General features: G+C 36.4%; 1 long non-coding RNA gene across 1 annotated transcript; it reads left to right on the top strand.

Annotated features, from left to right (window-relative positions):
- Window positions 1-5,390: 5,390 nt before the first annotated feature.
- LOC108721659 (uncharacterized) lies at window positions 5,391-25,781 on the top strand. The gene is made up of 3 exons (XR_001936579.1): window positions 5,391-5,401; window positions 13,502-13,507; window positions 25,400-25,781. It is a non-coding gene; the product is annotated as an uncharacterized lncRNA (long non-coding RNA).

Below are 25,781 nucleotides of genomic sequence, written 5' to 3'. Positions count from 1 at the left end.
ATTCGACTTTTCGCAAGGTATTTATTCGAGGCACGTGATTCATTCTCGTTTGCATCCTGCTGGAGATGACCTACAGCTTGTTGTCTGTTTTGGGACTAGAGGCCGACTGGGTCCTACCATTTTGTTGGCTTAGCAGGTCGTCCTTCCCCTCATCTGCGCACGAATGCGGTAGATCTAAAGCGAAGCGATGCTTCCTTTTCTTCTTACCGTCTGCAGACTTTTAATCATCTCTTTTTAGACTTTTTTACCTTTTTCTTATGTCAGCATTACTGTAATTTTGAGAACACATGACGCATTCCTAAGTCAACTTTCTTAAGACGATTATTAACGATCAATATCCTATATATGATAACCATTCTTTTGCCAATTTTAACGTATTTGTTTCGTTTTAATTTGAGAAACAAAAAATCATCCAAAAAATCGAATTCTTTCAAGAATGATGATGCTTGACGCGCGTTTGCGTAGATATCAAATATTGAATGATAATGTACGAATAGAGAATCCTACGTACACTTTGATTTTTTTCCATGTATATGCTCGAATTCAAGCATAACGTAACGTTCGATATTTAAAAGAGACATCTGCAGGTAATATTTGTATGTTAGCAAGTTGTCAATAGTGTCTTCAGTAGTTATCATCTCCATCTGCGTTCAAAAAGTTGATGATTTCTGAGAAATGTCGAAATCTATCGCGTACATTAGCCCGAAAGACGGATTCCGCGCGTCCGCTATAACTCGGCTTCCGTCGGTGCGATCGGGATGAGATTTGAATGGTAGAGCTGCGAAATGGTGTAGAATCGTATGCAAAAGGAGCGAAGTCGCTATCGTGTCTGGAAGCCGAGATATAAATTAGCGGTTTTTCGTCTGCGCGCGAGGAGTCGAAATCGCGCACCACGCTGCGCATGTTGCCTGCCTCTCTCGAGTGAGTGGAACTTTCCACGGCGCGAGACCCGACGACCTCGGCCTCAGTATCGATGAGATACTTAGGTGAGATCATTGATCCGATTCTTTCCTCCCTCCTGGAGTTACGCATCGAAATTTGACAATTCTCGTAATCGAGCCTCCGTATTTCCGGAGAAATGTTTCTGGAAAACGCGAGAATTAGCGGCAACGTTCATTGCTAGGCGTTGTCCGAAGATCAATAAATTGACGGCGTAAAAAGTACGATTTCTGAATAAGCAAAAATTTTTAACAAGCATTTCGCTGTATCAGTATTTCGCGAGAATTTTGTGAGTGTGAGAATTAATTAATCTATCTGCCGCGAAATATGTCGCTAACAATATAAGAGACGTACGTTTAATTAAATGAGAGATAAAATTAAATGATATTAATAATTAATTTTGAAGCATATGCTTTTTATTGACATATATGTATAATAATATATGAAATTTGCGCGTTTTATAAACAGCGTTTCTTGTTAGCAAGCTTCTGTGATTGTTGCGTCTATTACATCGATAGTCTTTTTGTTTTCGGCTTATTGATAATAACGTATTAACAGTGTTTTTATAAAAATATACGTGAACTCGTTTTTAATAATTGTAATAATCTTTCGTGGTAATCACGAAGTTCAATAACTAAAGAGAAGAGAAAAAAGAAAGAACGCACGCGAATGAGTTATGAGACAACCCGAGAAACATATTGACTAGAAAAATTCTTCTACATTCATGTCCTTTCCATATATCGTGTCACATGAATATGAAAATATGAGTGAGCTGATGCAACAAATTTGCGCGTTCCATTAAAACACTGCTTCTCACATGTTTTTATTCGCTTCGCAACGCAACTTCGTAATTATACCCTTGGGACATCCTAGCCTTTGAAATATTTTTTCCTAGCTAAAGTGGTAAAAAATATTTAAATATAGTATAGGAATTTAACGAAATATTAAACCGGAACTAATTATAAAATAGATTTAAATACAGTAAATACCCAAATACGCTAAAGTAAAACATTTTATTAATATCACACGTCTATTCTTTTAATTTTCCTCCCCTCTCTTCTTGCTTTCAATATCTAATACACGCCATTTTAAACGCAGGAAATAATGTCATGTTACAAAGAATCTCTCATAATTCTCGGAGATTCCTTGGATCTCCGTGATGGAGAACAAATTCGTTGGATATCCTCATAGAGAATATGCGTTATTAATGACAATAAATCGAAAAATGCAATAAACCGACATTGTTGTTTTCACCTCGACTTTGATGGCACGTTACAGAGTTGGTTCCAAGTTAACAGGTCACAGTGATCACGTTTGCTCGTTAGCAATGAGTATTATAAATAATAAACTGTTCACGAAGCACGTACGTTTTTTCATCGGAGCCATTCTAACTGAATAAAGTGTGGCTTGTTCAGTGTGTATGAGCGAAGATTAAAAATAGACGGGAGGATCGGATGATTCATATTCTTATCGTTCTAGATCGATATTCGCACAATCCTAGTTGCAAATGATCTCTTTTGATGGCGATTTCTCGTTGTCTCCTTTCTTTAAGACATTATACACGCGTTGGATGAACTCCTACGTCGAAATTCTTGTATCCTACGTCTCCGTATATACTTTATCTCGGAAAAATGTATCTCTACAATGAGAACGAGATATGCATTAATCGCGCAAAAACGGATATCTGCGCGTAGTCGACTTTAGCGAATGTGTTGTGCTTCGGAGAAATTAATGCTTGAAGTTTATGATCTGACGCTAACATTTTTACATCCTCGGAAATAGGATAATTACTGTGGATTACGTAATCTCTCTCATCATTCGACTAACTGCCCTATAATTTCAACGTGTTGTTGAGGCGACCCCCTGATGGTTAATTACGTTATTCCAGCAAAATCACCAGTGATATAGCAGAAGTTCTTTGATATTTTTATAGAAAAACGTTTGAATTCTTCTCACAAAAACTTATAACTTGTAAAACTTTATACATTTAAAAACATCTAAAGAATGCAAGTTACGGCAATTTTATAAATTACAACAGTGAGGAATCAAAATTATTTGGTATACATATAAATAGGAAGATTAATATTAGTAACAGAAAGAAAAACGTTCGATACTCTTAAATTGAATAGGCAATTTATAAAAAAAAATAATCATGTCTTTAAATTGTCACTTAAATCTAAATAATAAAGAAATTGCGGTTGTATTCATTTATAACCAATTCCTATTATCGCACCTACAAGTCAAATTTTCTGAATATTCCCTCGATAGCAGAAGAGCTCTCAGTTGGTCGGCGTGTTGTGTCATCCACTCTTTTCTACCGGTAAAAAGAAAAAAAAGGGGAACTCTTTCGAGGACCAGCGACGGAATCAGCGTTGCAAAATCAGAAGTTTATCACAACGAGAAAGAGAGGAAAGTCAAATCCGAGAGGAAGGGGGGAGAGAGAGAGAGAGAGAGAGAGAGAGAGAGAGAGAGAAGACGAGGGCTCCCCCTCGTGCGCTAGGCTACCCCTGCCAGTAATTCCCGTCACCATAGAAACACCCCCGAGGCGTCCCCGCGTGCTAAGCCACCCCCGCACCGCACAAACACCGCCGCTCTCTCGTTCTCCTCGGCACTCACCCCCAATCCCCTCGCCTCCAATCCCCTCGCCTTCCTCCCTCCTCGTTGCTTCTTCCACCCCGAACTCCCTGCTGAAGCCCCCCTTCGCGCGAGTCCACCAGGAACCCAAGTATCGATCCATGGACGAGTTCGAGGTCCTACGTATTCTACGGGGAGTGCTACTGACAACGAGATCGTCTGCTATCACTCTCGCGCTCTCTCTCCCTCTTTCTGCTCTTCTTTTTCTTTCTCCATCTCTCTCCCTCACTCGTTTTCTCTCTACTTCTCGTGCATTCGAATCTCGTGCCTCTCGTTCCACTCGGTTTCTCCTCGGACTCCCCTTTCCTAAACTTTTACGCCACCGTCAATTTCTCCACGCCTCCCTATTCGCTATTAAAAATCACACTTTATTGGATTATGATTTGTTCTCGCTGTATCATTCGCCGTTTATACGAGACTTGGTTGCATTGGTCGACCTTGCTCGTTAATGTAGAGCTTCCTGCGATCCGAGTATAAAGTTCTCACTGCGAGGTTGCTTCCTTCCGCTGGTGCAAATACATAGTCGCGCCGTTGTGTATGAAAAGTACCTTGAAATTAATTTACCATCGTGTCATGAATTATAATGAGATGTAAAATTTAACAACATACAGTAGGAAACTTTGAATATCAATCTAAAAGTTTATGAATATAATTACTTGGTCACACGCTATACATCTGATTCTTGAAATTTGCAACCAATAGGTATCATAGTTTTCAACCGATTGTAGTTCAGAAAGTAGTACGAGTGATAGCATTTACGCATAATTTATGCGGCTACCATATACGCGTCGAAATATCTGTTCTTTAAATATCTCGCGCGTTCTATTTTCGCGTTGTCTGCCGAACATAGAATACCAAATTTAATTTTCTGGGAAAATCATTTAAATCGCGACTTCTTTGTCAGAGTAAAGTATTAAGGAAAGAGACCGATGACGCGTGTTTTACTTCAGATGATTTTTATCTCACAATCAACTGGTGCAATAAATTTGCGAGCTAATATCACATGGTGGATTTTCCGCGCGATCTTTCCATCGCTGACGAAGCACATGTTGGATGAAGGCATCGAATTGCTCGAAATCGCTTAACGTTTACATCTGTGCATCGTTTCGTTTCATGGAACGACGTCCTTTTTCGTTCTCTATCCAGCGATCGTGATCGATATACCGTCGTGTTTTCCAGACGTCTCCGCTTCGATCGTGACTTCGGTCCCGGCTCTCTCGGCTGCATCGTAAGCCACGAGGTGCGCGGCGTAATAAGGTCTAACCTCCCCTACCTCCCGCTTCCCCCCCTCCCATTTCCTCCTCTTCCTCCTTCATCTCCTCATCTTGTCGGATCCCTCTCGTCGGTGCCGCGCAGCGGTGGTTCGCTCGTTGCTCTCGTTCTATTTCGCACATACACATGAACGCTCTCTCCCCTCTCTCTCTCTCTCTCTCTCTTTCTTTCTCGCATCTCTCTCTGGCTAGCGGAATTCTAACGGAGCGGCCACGGTCGTCGCTCGTTGTTGCGTTTGGTGCAGATTCAAGGACTTTCTCGACCGCGCGAAACTTCTCGCGAAAATTCGCTTGCCAAAATGACACATTTGCCAAATTCAGATATAAATGACATTTCTAAGATAACTCTTAAGGAGAATTTGAAAAGGGGAATTTGATTCTCTTATTAGACCAACAGCTCTTTGACGTTCACATATTTGGTGACATATTCCCTGACAAGGGAATTTTTAACCGTGATGGCTTTATCATAGTTTTGCAATAGTGCGGAAACGATAGAGGAATTCACTCAAGCAGAACAACAGGTCACGATAACGTTAAAATGAATTATTAATTGAAAAGTTTTAGTAATTATTTTGATGTCATTTTAATGCCATGATGACTAGAGTTTTGCTTAGGCATATCTCAATTACTACAATACTACGTATTAGATGCTTAAACATCTAATTTTACAAATAAGATTACATTTGATTACTCAATTATACATACAATGTATTTTAAAGATATTTTACAGTCGTTACGTAGATTTCATTCAAGAATTTTACATCCTTATTCTTTTCGAAACGAGTCTAATCATACATGTTTCGCAAATTTCCATCTCGTTTACACTTTCGCAAATATCTTTATCGTCAGTGGAACTCTAATGCGGGGTTTACAATAGAAGTCGTAACGGTCGTAGGGTCTTAAGTCGTAGAAAATTGACCAATCATAGTCGATCATTCTTCTCATATTCGACTGTGATTGGTTAATTTTCTACGACTTAAGACTCTACCGTCTACGGCCGCTACGACTTCTATTGTAGACGCGTAAAGGGGTGAGTATCGATACTGTATCACATACGTGAAAGTACAGCGCGGGAAGTTTAGGCAACAACGCGCGACGCGTCGTGCAAGAGCGGCGCAAGAGGAGAGCAGGCAGGCAGGCAGCTTTACGATATTCCACGAGCCTCTAAGCGTCAGCGGGTAACGTCGGCGCTCTCATATACAGGCACGTACACAGAGATGCGCGCGCACGTACACATACAGACACGTCACGGCGCGCGCGCGCGCGCGCGACTCGGTGTATTATCTGTCTGCAGCTACGCCAAGAGAGCGCGAGACCTTCGGCTCTTTTGCCAGCCCTCTCGGCTCTCTCTCGTATTACGTTCGCTCCTCTGTTTCACTTTGCTCGTATTGGCCGTCTCTTTCTCTCTTTCTCTCTCTTCCTCACCGCTTTGTCAGTTTCCTTCTCTAGTCCGCGTCTCTTTCCCCGTCCGTCTCGCTCCTTCTCGTTCCTACATTTCGCTATACGTAAGAGTTTCTCTCTTTTTCTCTTCTTCGTTTATATATGTTGCGCGCGGAGGCTTTGGAATAATCTTGCAGATGAACTTCGTAATATGTCTTCCGTACAGTCTTTTACGTAGGAAAATTGCGCGAAATGTATGTGAATTATTCAAAATGCCCGAATAATTAATTTCGTTTGTCATATGGTATCATTGTCTGCAGTTACATCAAAGAACTGTCGATGAACAAAATCTGCGCTTTGTTTCTTTGTTTATATGAGTAATGTGCAATAATTGGTTTCTTGCGTAATGGAGTCATCTCTCGATTACTTTGCTGTCGCATGATACATGTAACTATTTGTGTATACTCTTATTATATACGTAGCTCTATTTATGTCATCAAACTCTTAGGCTATTAATAAACTACAGCTATCTCTTCCCATCTTTCTCTCATACTCTCTGCTGCGATTAACTTTGGCTTTATTTTAACGAAATGTCTCGAATAAAATTGTGAAATATTATTATATTTTTCCTTTTTTTTGGTACTTTCCAAATTATACTCTTCTTTTCGTGAATGTTACTCCATATTTCTATCTTTCACAGCCTACCATTTTTATGTTACGCTCTTTCGTAAACGAACGCATTTGCACATACATGCACACACACATTCTCTCTCTCTCTTTCTCTCCGGTGCTTTTTCTTCGACCGGCACTTCATCAGCCACGATAAAGAAACTCTTGTTTCCGTCTCACTCATCCGCCCGATCGTCTCCCTCGCTTTCACCGCGTACGACGCGATGCGATGAGCTCCGTTTGTTGCAGGATTCATGGGCCGAGAGCCGACGTGCAGAGCGAACGATGACAGAGCCGAGCATTGGAGGTCCGTAACACGAATATCTAAACGTGAAGAACCCGTGGGGACTCGCGACTAATATTCGTGTGTGTAATGACCTCTCATTAGATATGCGAGGTCTGCGAGCGACCGCACGAAGAAAGTTAGTCGAGCCGCTTAAAACGTGCCGAGGCCCGAACTTTGTACTTTTATTTTTAGCAGCGCTTTTTAGCGCGTCACAGAGAATCGCGTTTGCGTACGAAATACTTTAATCAGCCCACTGATCTTGTTGATGGCGAATTTAAAGATCTTTTATGGCTCATTAGCTGGATCTGGGCATGTCATAGTCTTTCTCTTAAGTCGATCTGTATAGCTTTATTATGCAGAGTGCTTTGAATCACTTTGCCTTTCTGACTTGGAGCTAAGATACTTAATTCTGTTTTTAATTTAAAAAGATCGAGGAGATATTTCGTTTTGGAATAAAGGACTTAATTTTTTTTATGAATTTATTATACAGAATTTTTTCAAGCGACTTTTCTGATTTAAAGTTGAAAATAATTTTTGTTAATGAAAAGAAGATCGAGGAAATATTTTAGAATCATTAATTCACACACATTTTAGAATAAACGCATTTTGTTGTCGCACAGTTTTATTATGCAGAGTATTTGCGCGAGCGACTTTTTTAACTTGGAAAAGGTCATATTTTTTAATTTCAGAAGATCGACGAAATATTTCGAAGAGATTCGTCTGAAATAAGATTTGCGCTCGTTTCGCGAAGGATCTTTTCATTTAGAGCACTTTAGCGCCGCAGCGATCTACCATCTCACGCGATGGTCTAAAATCTACAAATAATCTACAAATATGCAATTGTATTTTTTTCCGCATATACAGAAACTTTACGGCCATATCTTCCACTTTCAGACACCTTGCGAAAGTTTGGAGTTTCGTGTTTTTCGTGTCTTTTATATATATGCGAAATATGAAAACAACAGTTGCGTTGTTCAAAAGACATTCCGAACTATTTTATTGTAAATTCTAAGTAGATATAGATGCCTAAGGAATGCTATACGATTGCATTCTGCCTTGAAGATCAATTGAAATGCTAAATTGTGCCTAAATAAAATATATCCTGATATGCTTTATGATAAACGAAGCTACATGATGGATCGCATATATAATTGCTTAAGTAATATAAAGTTGTTTTTGTTAATCGATATTTCATTTGATAAATGGCGATATTGATCTTTGATGCTTCGTCACATACATCTACATGTACAACGATGCCTATATCGGAACAACATCTGGAGGCGAGAACTCTATTTTTAATTCACGTTCGTATTCATTCATTCATAGATAGTGTGAATTAAAAATAAGATAAAAAACCCGTTGAGAGCCGACGCAGGATATTGTTGCGAATATCTAATTTATTGAATATTATGTTAAACGTTTCGACCCACAGTTAGAGTTCTCTTCAGTAATAGAATACAAACGATATATAAGTCAAATACTTTACTAATATAATTAAAGAACGAATGTTTCCGACCTGTGTGACGCATTTTTTAGGCTGCGTGATATAAATAATTAATCAAATGTAAAGGCTCTAATGAAATATATCAAAAATAAGGTAAAAAAAACCGTTGAGAGCCGAGCAAGGTATTGATAGTGTGAATTAAGTAAGTTTCTTAATTATATGCCAATGCCATCGCCTCTAAGAGAATGCAGATGTGTCAATTGCATATGACACTGTGTTAATTACTATACTTTTAGAGTTAGCGCATTTCCGTTAGAATTCATATGAGTTTTACTATTCTCAAGGCTGAATAACGAGAATTGGACGGGAAGAGATGTTCAAATCAAGAAGAGAATCAATCAACTTTATGAAGAAACTATTGCGATGCTAAGAAGAAGTCTCTTGAGTGGGAGTTTCAGACACAATTGCCTATCGTGGAAGATTGAAATTGCGATAGAGAATTGTTTTTGGAGTGCCTGCTTCTTGACACATCCGTACAGATTCAATGTCTGCATGTTCAAAAAAATTACATTGGACTTCCTACAGGGTGTTCATGTTGGTACAACCAGAAGGGGTGATTCTAAATATAAAAATAAGTCGAAAACGTAGAATAAAAATTTTTCATATGAGGTTTTGTTTCCGAGAAGATCGATTTTAATTCTCGATTATAACAGCGGGTCATTTGGATCTGAAGCGAAAATTTTGACGATTAGTACTATGAGGTTCCAAATTGTAGATAAAAAATTAAACCTTCCTCTATCAATCACCGTAAGGTTGACGTTCATTTGTATTCTGTACTTCAAATAAGACACTTTAGGTGTAGTTTTCATAACTGTAGTTGAGGGTTAAATATTCGCCGGATACGTGTACTTGACTATGGTTCTACTTAATGGATCTCGCTGTAGACTATTATCTCTGTTCATGTTTGTGTTTATTACCGTACTGGGTAATTAAAGATACACAATAAAAACGGAGTATTCACGCACGATAAATTTCATTACTTTATAAATGGTTGAAAAGATTGCCCATTTTATCGAATATACAATTCTGCTCTGCGAAATAAATTTCTATGAACACTTTCTAACGTATTCTGTTTTTGTTAATTAAATCCACTTGGCGAATATTTAAAGTCGACTTTTTCGAAAATAAAGTTTCATATTTTTGAAACAATTTTATTCTACGTTTTCGATTTATTTTTTCATGTAGAATCATTCTCTTTCCAGTTGTATCATCAGTTCACGAATATCTTGTATAAAAGCATAATGCTAACAATTGTAAGATATAATAATAATAGTAGAATTATATATATACAATTGTATAAGCGATATTTTCATAACATATAATATACAAAATACCTACAATAATCCACTTATTTTTTAGCATATCTGCTAAATTGTAATTTGCTTCACTTCTATAAATGCCGCAATGCGTTAAAATACGTTGAACTTCTATTATTTTATTATAAAGACGAAATTAAAAACTCGATAAATCCAGTTATAATTCGAGAATAATTCGATATAGTCAGCGAAATCGGCGAAATTTCAATCAGAAAATAATCTGTTGTAAGAAAAAGCGATTCAGCGAAGATATTTGGCAAGTGAAGTGAGATCACTTGCCGAATATCTGTGCGATTCTTAGTGAAACGAGAGAGTCGATTAATGATAGACGGGAGATGGCTCCGGAAGAAGATCGAAGAGAAAACCCACCAGCCGATCCCACTAATCCCACGGGAACGATTCGTCATGATCGTCACTCGGTCGTCTGGTTGGTTGAGCCGGCATGGAAAGCCATTGTTACGCTCCTATGAGTGGCACCCGGCGGTCGTCTTTCCCTCTCTCTTTCTCGCTCCTTCTTTCTCTTTCTCTCTCTCTCTCTCTATCTTTCGGCAGCGGCTCCCCCATTGTGAAGCAGCGAACGAGACGAAGAGAGCGAAGGAAAAGATAAACGGAGAGGGAGGGAAGATAAGAGGAAAGACGGGGACGCTTATAATTACCTTAGCTTTTATGTATGCGAGTCAGGGAGGTTCTCGCAGCCTGTCGTTCTTTTTCTAGCTTCCGCGTTCACTCGCTTATCTTGTCCGCGCTCCTTCCTTTTTCGTTTTCTCCTTCTCCTCTCGCTCTCTACCACAGCTCGCGCGCGCGATTTCCCTCTTTTCTTTTTTTTCTCCCATTTTTTTCTTGCGCTCAGCCCTCATCTTCTCATGGTTGGAGCCAGCGATGCGTCCGCGTACGAGCGCGCGCGTGACGAACGCAAACACGAACGGACGGACGGACGGACACGCGCGCATGCATACCGGAAAGCCGAAACGAAGTGCACGCGAGTGAACGAGAGAGTTAAGTGATCACGGTGCCCCCCCATGCAACGAGCCCCGCTCTCTTTCCAGCCCTGTAACTCCACGATTTCCGTCATTTCCCTTCGCGCTGCTTCATTCGCAATTTTATCCCTTCCCATGTTCTACATTTACTTTTTTCGTCGATGTATGTATCTGAGTAAAATTTAATTTGGTTGTTTATGGTTTCTATCAATGTAGATTAACTTTCATCTTAACTTACTTTTTATCTTTTTTTAGTTTTAAGAATTAGAAAAGAATAAAGAGGAAACAATATAACGATAAGAAAGGGAATGTAAGAGTCAATCATAAAATCACTCAATATAACGAAATTATTACATAAAATGTATTGAGCTCTAAAATTCACATATAAATGAAAAATATATATAAATTAATATTACATGTTTCGGCTTCCTGATTGAACCATCTTTAGATATTCGATTAACCGCCCGCGCCGTAGTACAATTAATTAGAAACGCAATGATATAAACGAATAGTGATATACAACCATTGGATGAAGCCGGATGAATGTTTCATCGAGAGAAATTGTTCGCAAACGGTTGAACGATCGATTGTTGGAAATTTTTTAATGTTCCAAAAGGCCTCTTCGTTATGTATCGCAAATGCTCGTCCATTATTTTTTCCGTGTGATTATGTATAAATATATCGTTAAAACAAAGTTAGAGAGTAAATTATGTCAGAATAAAGTTAGTTATAAATCTTGGTTAAGAAGTAAAATTAAAATTTTAGGCCTTGATGACAGACGAACATTGACTTTGGTCAGTGTTCGTCTTTCGTACCAATCATACAATTATAATTTTACTTCTTTAATCTCGATTAAACTTACTCTTCATTTTTTCTAATTCTTAAAACTAGGGATGCAGAACTAGAGATGTATCGTAAAATTATCGGATATCGGATATCCGGGAAGGCAATTTTTCGAGTTGGATATTCGATATTTTCCGAATATTCGACCGGATTCCGAGATAATGTCTAAAAAGGAAGTTGAGTAAAAAAAAGGGAGCAGAAAGGATTGTATCAATAGAGATAATGATTGTAAAAAAAAAATTATGATTTTACCGCAATATATGTATAAGATATTATAGCATTATGAGTATGCATACTTATTTATAGAACATTTATATAATAAAAAATCAACAATTTAATGATATAAAATTTCAATCGAATATATTCCCGGATACTAATGATATCCGACTATTCGGTCGAATAGTAAAAAAGTGCCGGATAATACCGGATACCGGATACTTTTCGGATATCTGGTGCATTCCTACTTAAAACTAGAAAAAGATGACGAATAAGTTGAACCGAGATTAATCCTTTGTCAGCAAGTGGTGTCTTTAAAAGCACTATCGATGTTTCGATTGTAAATTTTGATTTAAATCTGTAAAGATAAGTAAAATATAATCTAATATCTATTATGTAAAAACTCATTAAAGCTTTGACAAGTATACCGGAATTTTTTCAGATTTTTATATAATCGGAACAATCAAAAAAACTCTATTCCTCGAAGATCTCTTTATTGACGAAAGAGTTAAAATTCATGTTGCAGAGGGTTAAAGTTAATTTACTAGTGAAAATCTACAAGAAATGGAATCTACATGGGCATTATTTAATCGTCCGCTTTCGACAACTTCGCTTAACATCTGGGAATCAATCATAACTTTTTCCGATTTAACAATCGTAACTTTTTCCTTAGGGCGAAAACGTGAAAAGTAAAATATTTTGGTATGTATATGTGTATATATACATAATATATGTACATAAAAATGTTCATTTTTCATGTTTTCGCTCTACAGAAAAAGTTACATGATCGATGCCCTGAATCAAGCTTGGAGTAGAAACCAGAATTACATAATGCACGCGTATCTGTTACTCGAGCATTCTTTTTTTCACTTTTAATGTGCAACGGTTCATTATATAATCACGAAAGACGTGTTCCGGTGAGTAATCCGGTAAGTATCGAATCGCATCGTTTTAATTACCGCGAGTGACGCTTGGTCTTCGATACCATCGTAAAGCCTGGTTTCCAAGGCTATTTCACCGTTAAGACACGGGCTTCCTCCATTGGTACCGGCATACAACCGAGCATCGTATCGTTTAATGGAATGATGAGACAGACGGGCTGTCTGCGGTTTCGCCGACAGACAGTCACAGTCCGACTGACTTGGTTCACGAGCTGTACACCGGGGACCACCGGAAGCGGCCCATCACCGCCCCACATTCTCGACTTCCGCTCTCGCGCTCTTGTCCGCTCGAATCCCGGGACTTCTTTTTACGCCTCTCCGCCTTTGTCCAACGTCACTTAAGTAACATCAGTTTTATGAAGTTACATAACCGCGGCTAAAACTGGCTGGAATATACTTGCGCTCGATTATCTTCTTCGATTAAATTTTGTGAAATTCCGAGGACATTTTTATTTTGGACTTCGGGAAAACAAGAAAATCGACGAATGTCGTTTCTTATCTTTCATTATATACATGATGCGTCAGAAATATGTGACAGTATTTTCAAAACAAGCACTTCGAGGAATTTCAAGCCAACGTTTCCTCAGTGAAAATTTCTTACAAGATTAAGTTATTAAATTTTTTATTCTGATAAATGATTTTTACTGATTTTAATTAGATTTTCATGGATATAAATGGATAACGAAACCTAGTTTTCGGTTGAGTGCAGAAATCTCAATCTACCTTTATTTATCAAGAAATTTAATATCGCGGATTAAGAAGGAACAATAAGTACTAAATATGTGACAATAATTTTCGGTCGATGTGGGACACCGTGTATAGGCAAGAAAGAAACGAATACAGAACGGGACGTGCATGTAAGAGGGGCCGCGCGAGCGAGTCCCGAAAAAATGGCGGCCCACGCGCGGCGGCGACACCCACGTGCCGCTCGAAAATCTGTGTCTCAACAACGTTACGCATCGTGTCGCGCCCGCGAGAGCGATCGGTCTCTTGGAACATCTTCAGGTGTGGTCGCACCGCCGCTTCCCCGCTTAGCAGGTCGTGGTGACGCGGGCAAAAAACGATCTCTAATTTGGGAACGCTACGTTTCGCGCGCGCAATGCCGCCGAGAATAATAAAGTATTCTCGTACGCGAAAATAATACGATCGGGGCGTGAAGTATCGGGTACCCAAATCTCGTCTTCTCATTAGATGCAATCATTGAATAAAGATTATCAGAAAAGGTTGCGTTAATTTTATAACGTATAACGAAGTCACTGGAAATACAAGAATTTATTTATTACATATGAAATGTTTCGGTTTTAGAAAAACCGTACACATAAAAAAATATCATTCTATATTGCTACGAAAAATGATTATTCAATTTCTTGTAAGTAACGTTATCTTTAATAAAGAATATTTTCTTGATAATAATTTTAAAATATACTTATTACAAATTTTAAAGAAACTTATTGTTATAGGCACTCAGAACAAGAATTTATTTTCTTTTGAAGATCATTATAAAATTGATCGAAAATGCAACTTCATATAATAAATTATAACTCAATCTACAAGGATTCCTTACTATTCAAAGAAAATTTGGAGAAAACAGGGCAATAGGAATCAGGCGCGGTAATCGTTGAGCAAATAATATACCGGTTTCACAAAAACCTCTTTATTAAAATAACGCGCTTACATGTTTCATCTTATTTTTAAGTCCTCTTCAGAAACAAATCATCCTAATATGTACAATGTGTGCATAATAACTACCTCATGGTGAACTCCACTACATTAAAGTCTCTATGCAAGAATTACACACAGATGAATGTTAAAAGGAAAAGAGAAGAATTATTGGAATTATCTGAGATAAGATTTTGGAAAACGTTTATAAATTTAAACTACAATGAAAGTAAGAAAGGATGACAATCAGTGTCGTTCTTGCATAGTAACGAAGTCTTTCTATCTTGACTTTCGATCATTTTCTGATTCTTTGTGCTTTTCGAATTTAACAATAAGTTAACTTTAGAGTTTTAAATTTAAAGATTTTTAACTAAATTTAAAAGTAACATACTTCATCTGACACTGACTGGCCAACAAGTTAAAAACTGGTTTTTGAATTAATAATTGTTATGTAGTGTTTGCGATATGGTGTATTATGCTCGTGGTGAGCTTCTTTACTTTCATTGTAATTTAAATTTATAAACGTTTTCCAAAATCTTATTTCAGATAGTTCCAATAATTCTTCTCTTTTCCTTTTAACATTCATCTGTGTGTAATACTTGTATAGAGACTTTAGTGTAGTGAAGCTCACCATGATAAGGTAGTTATTACGAACACATTGTACATATTAGGGTGATTTGTCTCTGAAGAGGGCTAAAAAATAAACTGAAACATGTGAGCGCGTTATTTTAATAAAGAAGTTTTTGTGAAACCGGTATATTATTTGTGCAACGATTACCGCGACTCTGACTCCTATTGCTCTGTTTTCTCCAAATTTCCTTTTCATATAATAAGCAAATTGAATATTTGTTTTAATTTAATAATCTTGATTGGATTTATTATTCTGAATATATTGTGAATAAATTTGATGCTTATATGATGAATTTATAATTAATTTGCAGATATATGACTGATTAAAATTGACATTTGATATTCTTGAAATAAGTAATTATTATTTCGTACAATATGTGTTCTTCTGTATATATAGGCAGTAATTGACTATTTTAATTTTCTTTCGAAAGAAGTCGTATAGAATCAAGTGCTAATCTATATATTCGACGAGATATATGATACATAATAAAATTTGATTCAATTCGTGGATATCGAGTATCAATAGTCGCATTTGATTCACTTTTATGATGTCACATCCGTCGCACTAATAATGCGATTTCGCTCCTTCCTGGTATTTATTCAGTGAGTACAACCATTTTCTATTTTTTCTAATTTTCTAATTTTTATCTATCGTGAGAACACAGGAATTTTGTCGTTGATACGATGGTGAACGCATTAAAATTTTCATTCGATTTGAGTAAGGATGCATTAAAATCTTAATCCTTCGGAGTTGATGATGAGTCTATTGAACCTATTCAATTATAAATCATTTTGTTAAAAATATCAAAGAATTAGATTTTCTTTATATTGCAAATCGGAATTATTCCTATTAAGATATACTAGTATTCTTCTTTTATACGAGTTACAACATTTTGACTTTTTCTTGAAGTTAATTAGTGTTTTTAACACAAGTTACCATAAATTGATCTTACAAACCGAGTTAGTGTAAAGCCTGATCTACAATTGCGTAAACGTAGTTGTAAGTGGTCGTATTTGTAAAAATTCATTAATCACAGTCAGACATTCTCCTCGTATTCAAGCGTGATTGGTCAATTCTTACAACTACAACTACATTTACACAATTATGGATCGGGCTTTACTGTGCTACAGATTTTGGCATCAGTTCCGAATTAATTATTCGATGCCGTAAAATCGGTGTGCATTTCCCGGAAAATTACACTGTTAAAAATGTCATGAAATTTCATGAACTTTTAATATACAATGGTAAATGATATTTAAATCACTTGTAACTGAAACGATATTTAATGTATATGTTAATGAAATTAAATTCAAGTAAATTAAAATATATATAAATGTATTTTTGAAATTTAATATACTTTTAATATACGGAGATAAATAATATTTCAATTCACTGTAAATTAAATGTAAACTTTAATGTACATGTTCATTTTGGCGCTTTCCGCGGCGATTGTGCGAAACAAACCCATCAACTGTTTTTACTGATTTCTAGACTATTCTGGACACCCGCTTGTATCGAAATTATGATTGCCGTGGAAAGTGCTATGTTTATTAGTGCATATTGTGAATATAAGAATATAAGTACATCAAAATGTAAGTATAATGTTGATTCTATAATGAGTCGGTAGTCGGTCTTATCGATGAATCGCGGTAAAGTTGGTCAACAGTCGACTTGTACGACTAACAATAAGATTATAACCGATTTTCTTAAGTCTGGTCAAATTCGACTTTATTCCTTCCCATTAGTCGAGCTAAACGACTTGCTGTATAATTAACAGCTTGTAGATGGGAAAAATCATAGTCACCTATTTAGGTTAAGGCTGGTTAAGATTTGAGATTTCTGACTCATTGTAGAATCAACATTATACTTCCATTAATGAATTCACATTCTTATATTTTTATATGTATATGAAAGTATTATATGTGCTTGTAATTTGCAGTGACTTTTAGCTGACGCTGCGATACGCGTGAAATATATATACATATATATACACACACGTATCCCATGTAAAAGTAATGAACATGTATATTAAATTCAATAAAAGTATATACATTAAAAGTAACACATATGTTAATGAAATTTAAGACATCAGTAAACGAATATTCATATGCAACATTCATTATTTTTCATTGACGGGCTTGAACCAAGCTTCCTTTACACGTTAATTAAAAGTCATTAAGAAATTTCTAACAGTGTAGACATGAAAAGTGAACCAAAAATGTTTTATAATATATTATGTCAATATGCATCTTTCGATTGTTTAACTATTTTTTAAATCCTTAGAGAAGATTAAATAATTATACGTATCTTCGATAATAAATTTAGCAATTCGGAGTCATTAACAATTTTTTGTGTGGAATTTTAAAAAACGATAAAATTACACGAATCTAATTTTCAAGTATTAAAATTGCAAGTTTTTCCGCAAAGGCTAGACCTCGATGATTCCCTAATCCAGACCTGAAAGAAGGACCGCGGCCACTATGCGCAGCATCTCGAGTAATGCGGCTTTCGGGTCGGCCGTTTTCGCAAATCACGCGTATTACGGGATCGTTCACCGCGCGTGCATGATCTATTAAACTTCCCGGCGATCCGCCTTCCAATCATACGCGAAGTGGCCGTCCTAATGGCGCATTATTCGCAGGTTCGGCCGTTCGTATCGACCGCGATCTCTCGGCCGGGCCGCTGGGCGTAAAGATGGCGACGTCGTGGTGGGCGAGATTAACGAGGTGGCCTGGGGTGAAACACCCGAAGGCGAGAGGCCGTGCCGGCACAATAGCGTTACAGCTAAGGGAAAGCCTCGCACGCCGAGCAGGTGTACCTGCCTGCCTGCCTGCTTGTCTGCCTGGCCTGGCCTGGTCGGCTAACCGGTCGATACCTCGCTCCGATTATAGAGGAGCGGCCGACACTGAATTCTGCATGAGGCTTTTGTTCCGCTCTCTTTCGCCACGGCCAATCGGATTTTCTATTTTCGCGCCCTGCTACCGAGGAGAGACAATTATTTACCCTCACCTCCCGCTCGCTTTCCCCCTTCCCTCTCATCCCCCTTCGCCACTGTCTCTCATGACGACGGTTTAATCACGGCTACGCGAAAGTTAATTGCGCGCGTAACGCTCTTGGCATGTGCTGTAAAGGAACGGCGTTTTTGCAATATGTAAACGCGCGTGCTACGACAGCGGAAACGATAAAACGTATAAGACTTGATATTTTTTCATGGAATTTTTTCTCTCTCTCTTTCTCAACGCTCTTTTTTTTTCTCCTTAGAGAAAAAATGATAACTTTCAGGGGTAAGTATCTCTAATAATTTTTATTACTTTTATTCGACACAACATACATGTAATAACGGGATGTAATATTAAAAACGTGACTTAAACGTTTTATTCAAGCGAGACGAAGTCAAATTTACTGAAACGCTCGTAATTCATTGTATCTTTTTACGAATTAACGATTTCATCAGATAATTAGATAATGCGAAGAAAATACGATCTTGCTCTGAAATACTAATTGCGCTATCAATATAAATTTCCGTTTATACTGTCGATATATTAAGTAAACAAATAGCTCTTATTTGTACTCATAGATAGGTATTAAGTGTGGCAATGTTCGATCCTTGCGACAGATTGCGTCAGATGCAAATTATAATTGAGGAAATGCGGTAATGCTTCTTTTTATTAACGGCTTCTTTTTATTGTTATTACAAGTAAACTGCATGCGTTTATTAAGCGTCGTAATGTTAATGGCTTGTTAAACACGAGTCAACGTCCATACATGTTCAATGTGAAATCTCCCGATACCGCGATTTATTCTTTTACGATAGTTGTACTTTTATTACCTTGCGTTTAATTAACGTGTAAAATGTCACTGTCATCTATATTGAATTGCCTATATTGAATCTCGCTATTTTTTGTTTGGGTCTCTTGTTTCCAAAATTGGACACGGTGATGCGATCGCTTTCATGACTATTTCAGAAAATAAAGTTGCTTTCACAATCAATCAATTAATAGTGATACAAATTTGAAATTTTCCTCTTTCGAAATATCTAAGGTTTATAAAAAAATATATTTATTATCTTTTTTTTACATATTAAAGTATCGCATAAAGTTACACATGTTATATGGATAAGATTATTAAATAAAATAAATTAATAAGAATAAGGACAATAGAGATGTAAAACAGTGATAAATAATTCGTTTCAGTATTGCTAAGAATCAAAATAAATCGCATCGATTTAATCGATTTTTGAGCAACAGAAAGCGATATATCAACAGGATCGAACAGCGGTATAGACAGTGGATTCTGGTGTGTAAACACTTTCGAATGCCGGCAATCAGTGACGTAATCAGATAGCAGCAGTGAATATTCATGAGAGCATGCGCTCTGGTGCGCCCGCACACGCTTATTAGCATAACTCGTCCGCTTTTATCCATTAGCCATTAGTCGGGGACTAAATAAGCGTGCTACTGTGCTTAACTGCGATGTCCAATTAATACGGCTAAAGACATAAAGAATGGTCCCCGATCGAGCGCCGACTTTGGTCCGAGACGCAATAAAATACACTAGAATAAAATGAAATATTAGAAATACGTATATATAGAATATTTGGATTAAGAATTGCGATGCGATACGAAAGAAATCACTTCATTTTGAATATTGCAAAGGAAAATTCATATTTTTATTTTGTTACTTTTTTATTTCATAATGCAATGTAGTTACGTAAAAGTGCAGGGGAGCCTTAAACGTACTTTTTTCTAAATATAAACGTATTAAGTGTATTTTAAGGCTTGTATTTACTTTATAGTTACTTAATCTCGTTTCAAAAACGTATCAGATAAAATATTCTAATGGAAAATGAGATTTCGTATTTTCAGACGCGTGAATGATACCAATCCAGATAGCATACGACGTCCGTTTAAGAGCAATCAAACAACAAATACAATTTGCAATTATACGTGGTTCATAATTAGTATTAAATTACACAGGATGGAAATAAATTTACAGTATCTACATGGATCTGAGATGATTCTTTATTCAAAAATGAATCAAAAGTGCAGAATGAACTGTTTGTTTAAGACTTGGTTGTAAGCGATCTCTCTCTTAATAAATATATAATTTATATTAATTGTTATCATATAAATTTATAATTAATGTTCTTATAATATGTGAATTTATAATTTATATATAAATAAAATATTTAACTATTTTGCCACATTTTCTTTAACCTTCCATTATTCGCGAAGTCCTGTAGACGCTATATATAAACCTTTACAGTGCTTTTCCACAAACTGTATTCATTAAGTGCACGCGTACTCCGTAATTTTCAGACTTAATTTTCTCGGAAACAAAGTCTTAATTTATTCTGTACTTTTGACTTATTTTTACCTCCCATCAGGTTGTATTATAGGTTTGCGCTCATCCGGTATATACATATACCTACGTATATAAGTAAGTTACCTTTACTATTATTAAAATTATCGCCTCTGTTATTTGATGTCTGCTAGCCTTCCTCTTTACTCTTTCTTGTTCCTTCAGAGCACTCCGACGATAATCACTCGTGAATACAATTATGTTTGCGCACGCACTAGTGATTAGAATATGATGATCATATGCGATGCGATTTATGTGACATTTTAAATGTTAATCATACGAAAACGCGTATTTATGATCATGATGATGATAAAGTAATGTGAGAAAAAAATACAAAATTACAAAAATCCTACCGCCTTGTAAATCGATGCAACGAATGGGCTTTGAACGAAGAAGAATTTTCAATAATTATCGAATATCGAATTTATATACCACAGACGTTAAGAGGTATTAATATATATTTAATTATGATTGTGCTTACTAATTAAACGCGTTGCAATCACCACTCGAATTGGAATCGATCTATTTCATGATTTTTGTTTACGACGAAAAAATTTGAAAACGCGTTGACATTTTACATTACGGGAAATTGAATTAATGTTTAATCGAGAGATATAATATTTCATTTGGAAATATACCGGACTGTTAATAATCGATCGATATTCTATTTATCAATCTTTATAAACCTTTATTAACCTTTATTAACCTTTCCGTTTATCAAACTAACAAATGTTAACTTAACATTTGTTAATTCTGATTTTGTAAATATTGTATTCGATTGAAGACCGATATTAATAAAATATTAAAAATTGAAAGTATTATAGAAGAGCTTACAAAGAATTATTATTATTACTATTAAATATTAATACAATAATATGAAATGAAACGCATGTAATTTATAACTCTCATTCGCTATCACTTCGATTTTTATTTCAAAAACGGATACATGTGCGAATAAATCTGTTCGGGTAGAAAGCCTCACTGCGTTTAAATATTAATTAAACGCAATGTATAGTTAATAACCTCGTGGATTGATAATCGCTAATAGTTCGTAAAAAAATGCTCGCGTTTCGCGTCTCTCAATACCTGTTCGCGATCGCGAGAGATAATACAGCACGCAGAACGGCACGCATCGTTGCCTGTCTGCTCGAAGCTCGCCAGACGAATGATAATTACGACGACCTTGTTGCGTATACACAAGAGTACGTTGTACACCGCAAATCATAACCGGTACGGTGCGCCGTATTGTTATGTGTACACAAGGTCGCCTTGTCATTCGCGCGACGAGCTTCGAGCCAGGCAGGCGGCGACGCGTGCCGCTCCGTGTGTCGGAACTGTCGTATTAAACTAATAGCACATTGAACATCTGAAATAGTAAAATCTAAGCAGTTAGCAAATTTATATTTTCGATTTGCCACTATTTACGTTAATGCCGTATAAATTCCGTGTGCGAATCAGTTATCTTGAGTGTCTCATATAGTAATCCGTCATTCCCGACGAAAATAAAATCGTAGCTTAAGTCAAATTTTAAAAGGAAAGAAGCGTAAATAAAATTTCTAGAAGGCAAAAATTGAGACGATAAAATATAAAAAAAAAAAGAGTAAACGTAGCTTACTTTTACGTTTCTCAATTTTCTTCTAAAAGCTTCATTTACGCCGCTTCTGTTACTTTTCTTTTATATTCGACTTACGCACTAATCTTTATTTTCTAGGGGACTGTGCTTGTGGGGGGGGAAGGGGGATTTTATACTTATTTCTTATCAAGAATAATTGCGTCGCGAAATGAGTAAAAGCGTCGCAACAAATAGCGCGAGTGATGAGAACGGAGCACATCGCGGGATAATTTTATATTGTTATAATGTATTGACGAACGCGGGTAAGCGATTGCGTCTTTTGAGTTGCAAGCTAGGCTACGAATTCGTGCGTTAATTAAATGGTGTCGATCCCCGCACAGTAGGCGTTCCGATTGCATAAAGCGTAGACAATACATGGCATGTCCGTTGATTTTTTCTTCGCTAAAAGCAAAGTCGGCTCGCAATAATTCAGTATCAAGAAAATAATGGAAAGTGCGTAAAGTAAATCATTTTAAATTATCAATATATATCGTGCTAATCGGTGTCATTACGATTAACGCGTTCCTCCATAAAGGTAATTATAAATCTCGCGTGCCGTTTCGTGCAAAATTCTAAAATAAATCAGTCATCTTGATCTTTTTGTCTCAGTATAGTTAATAACGTATTATATTCACAGATTTTGTACTCGTTTCTTTCTTATCAAGAATAAATTGCGTCGCGAAATGAGAAAACATCGCGAAAAACGCGTGAATGATGAAAACAAACTTCGCGGATCGGCGGGTAAACGATACGCGATGCGCCCGGGGATTTTTCCTTTTTTTTCGCTTTCTCTTCATTAAAAGTAAGTTAGCCCGATAATTATAAGTATCGGGAGTGTCGAGGAAATAATCGAATGCGTAAAATAAATTTTGTCAAATCAAATTATCGGTATCATTATGATTAATTGCGTCCCTCCATAAAGGTTATAAATCGTAACGACTGCAGGACGATTAGCGTTTATTCGACACTTTATTCAACTTGTTTGATATAATTTTCTCGACGCTCAATTATCTTGACGTATAATTACTTCGATCTGACTTACTTTCAGCGAGAATGAAATGAAAAATAACTACCTTCACGGCGCGCCGTGTATTGTTTATATACGATCGGAAATGTGTAGGGGAGACTACTGTAGGGGAACATAATGTTCCTTTGACCGGTTGTACCTTTAACCATTTGAATTTATAAAAAATCTATTGGATATTTTTAAAAGTAAAAATATGTAGTTTGTAATACGAGTACTAGAGGTGTTTTATAACTTATAATTATAACAATGAATAGAATTATACTCCTGTGAAAAATCATTCATTATTTTCAAGCGTTCGAATGAAGTAATCAAGACGCTTTTTAATCTCATAAAATGTTGTATATGTATTCTGTCTTATGTTGGAATTGCCTAAAATGTTAAATAGATATTCAGAAAAAATTATTTAAAACTTAATACTGTCAATCTTATCCTATAATTTATAAAAGTAATAACAAATAGAAGGTAAGCAAGCGTTGTACCTTTAACTGATATTGTACCTTTGACCAGTCAATACGACGTCGAATAATCATTTAGTTTAGCTATCTTATATTCCTCCAATATTAATAAAATTATGCTCATTAGACGCGATTTTGAATGAAATGAACGAAGGAGACTATTTTTGCCAGATTCAATCGTTTCATGTAAAAACGAAAATCGCATCTTTGTATGGCAAAGTTTATTTTTATATATTTTATATATAAAGTTGTATATATGGTGTAAAAAGACATTAAAAATATAAAAATATAATTAAAATTAAACTTTTGTTGAATATCTTATCTTTATACACACATTTTATACATTGGTTAAAGGTATAATACTTCCTGGTCAGAGGTACAACATGCGTGTTGTACCTTTGACCAAAATTCAATTTTTTTCTATTGTAAAAAAAGATGTATAAAACATAACAATTTAAATCTATAAAAAACATATGTTACTGTCAACACTTCAAAGAATATTTTAGAATTTTTAGACATCAAAACAACTTGCACAAGAAAAAAATGTCAAAATTGGTCAAAGGTACACCACCTTCCTTTACACTTAAAAAAGTGATCTTGCAGTTATATAACGAAAATTATCTAAGTACGAAAAATAGCTAAAATAGATAAATTTCTAACAAGTGCTGCGATATTGTATATATATTGCATCTAATCATATAGATGACAGAGATAGAATTTAGACCTAGATAGAATTAGAATAGAATTAGATAGAGTAGAATAGAATTAGATAGAGTTGAATAGAATTAGAATAGAATTAGATAGAGATAGAATTTAGAATTTACACCTATAAATTCTATGCGTATGATACATAATTTTCAGATACAAAAATCATCTATAATTCTAATTGAAGCAGCAAAATATTTTCTGCGTGTAGATAAACGAGGTCGACATCACTTGTCGTTTTGTACGAAATCGCATAATCTCATGCGCGAATCAATCATCTCGATAATTAGCTCAGTAATAGTGTTATACTCGTGATATTTATGCTCGTTTCTTTTTTATCAAGAATAAATTGTGAACGATTAAAGGCCATCACACGTACAAAAATTTTAGTCGTAATCGCATAAGGCCGTAAGCAAATCGGCCAATCACAGTCGAGCGTTTTTAAACTCGAGATCGTAATTTTGATTGTGATTGGTCGATTTACTTGCGACCTTACGATTACGACTAAAATTTTTGTACGTGTGATGGCCTTAATACAATAGAAGTCGTAGGGTTTTAAATCGTAGAAAATTGACCAATCACAGTCGAATATGAGAAGAATAATTAACTGTGATTGGTCAATTTTCTACGACTTAAGACCTTACGACCGCAACGACTTCTATTGTAGACCCCGCATAAAGACCATCACACGTAAAAAAATTTTAGTTGCAATCGTAAGTGTCGAAAAAAATAGCGGGAGTGGCGAGAACGGGCGTCGCGGAATCGTTACAGTGTATTGTGGGTAAGTGATCGCATCTTTCGGGTTGCAAGCTAGACTACGAATTCGTGCGTCAAGTGGTGTCGACCCCGTTTATCTACAGTAGTCCCCCCTACTGCCCCCTACACGTTTTCGATCGCATATAAACAATACACGGCGCGCCGTGAACGTAGTTACTTTTCGTTCCATTCTTGCTGAAAGTAAGTCAGATCGAAGTACTAGGTGTACAAATAAGTTTCCGGGTTTCACACATGGATGGCGCCAACGACACATGTAGTCGACATACATGTCTGAAGTTGTTTATTTTTTGTAGTTGCGACATCTAACGACAATAATCAATCATAATATTTCCAGTTTCGCGACGAAAAAAAATTTTTATGCAACAGTGAAAATGTCGGGTTTTGTGCCAAAAAAAACAGCATTCGCGGGAAGTCTTGCTTTTCTGCTTTCACTTGGGCAAAAATGCAGCTGAAGCACGTCGTTTGCTTGAGGAGGCTTACGGCGAACATGCACCATCGAAAATAACCTGTGAAGATTGGTTTAAACGCTTTAGAAGTGGCGATTTCGACACTGCGGACAAAGAGCGCTCCGGAAGACC

Source organism: Mycetomoellerius zeteki, unplaced genomic scaffold (assembly GCF_001594055.1).
Source record: "Mycetomoellerius zeteki isolate Tzet28-1 unplaced genomic scaffold, Tzet1.0 scaffold105, whole genome shotgun sequence".
Taxonomy (NCBI): domain Eukaryota; kingdom Metazoa; phylum Arthropoda; class Insecta; order Hymenoptera; family Formicidae; genus Mycetomoellerius; species Mycetomoellerius zeteki.
Note: the sequence above shows the minus strand (reverse complement) of the source record. Positions and strands in the feature narration are given on the sequence as shown.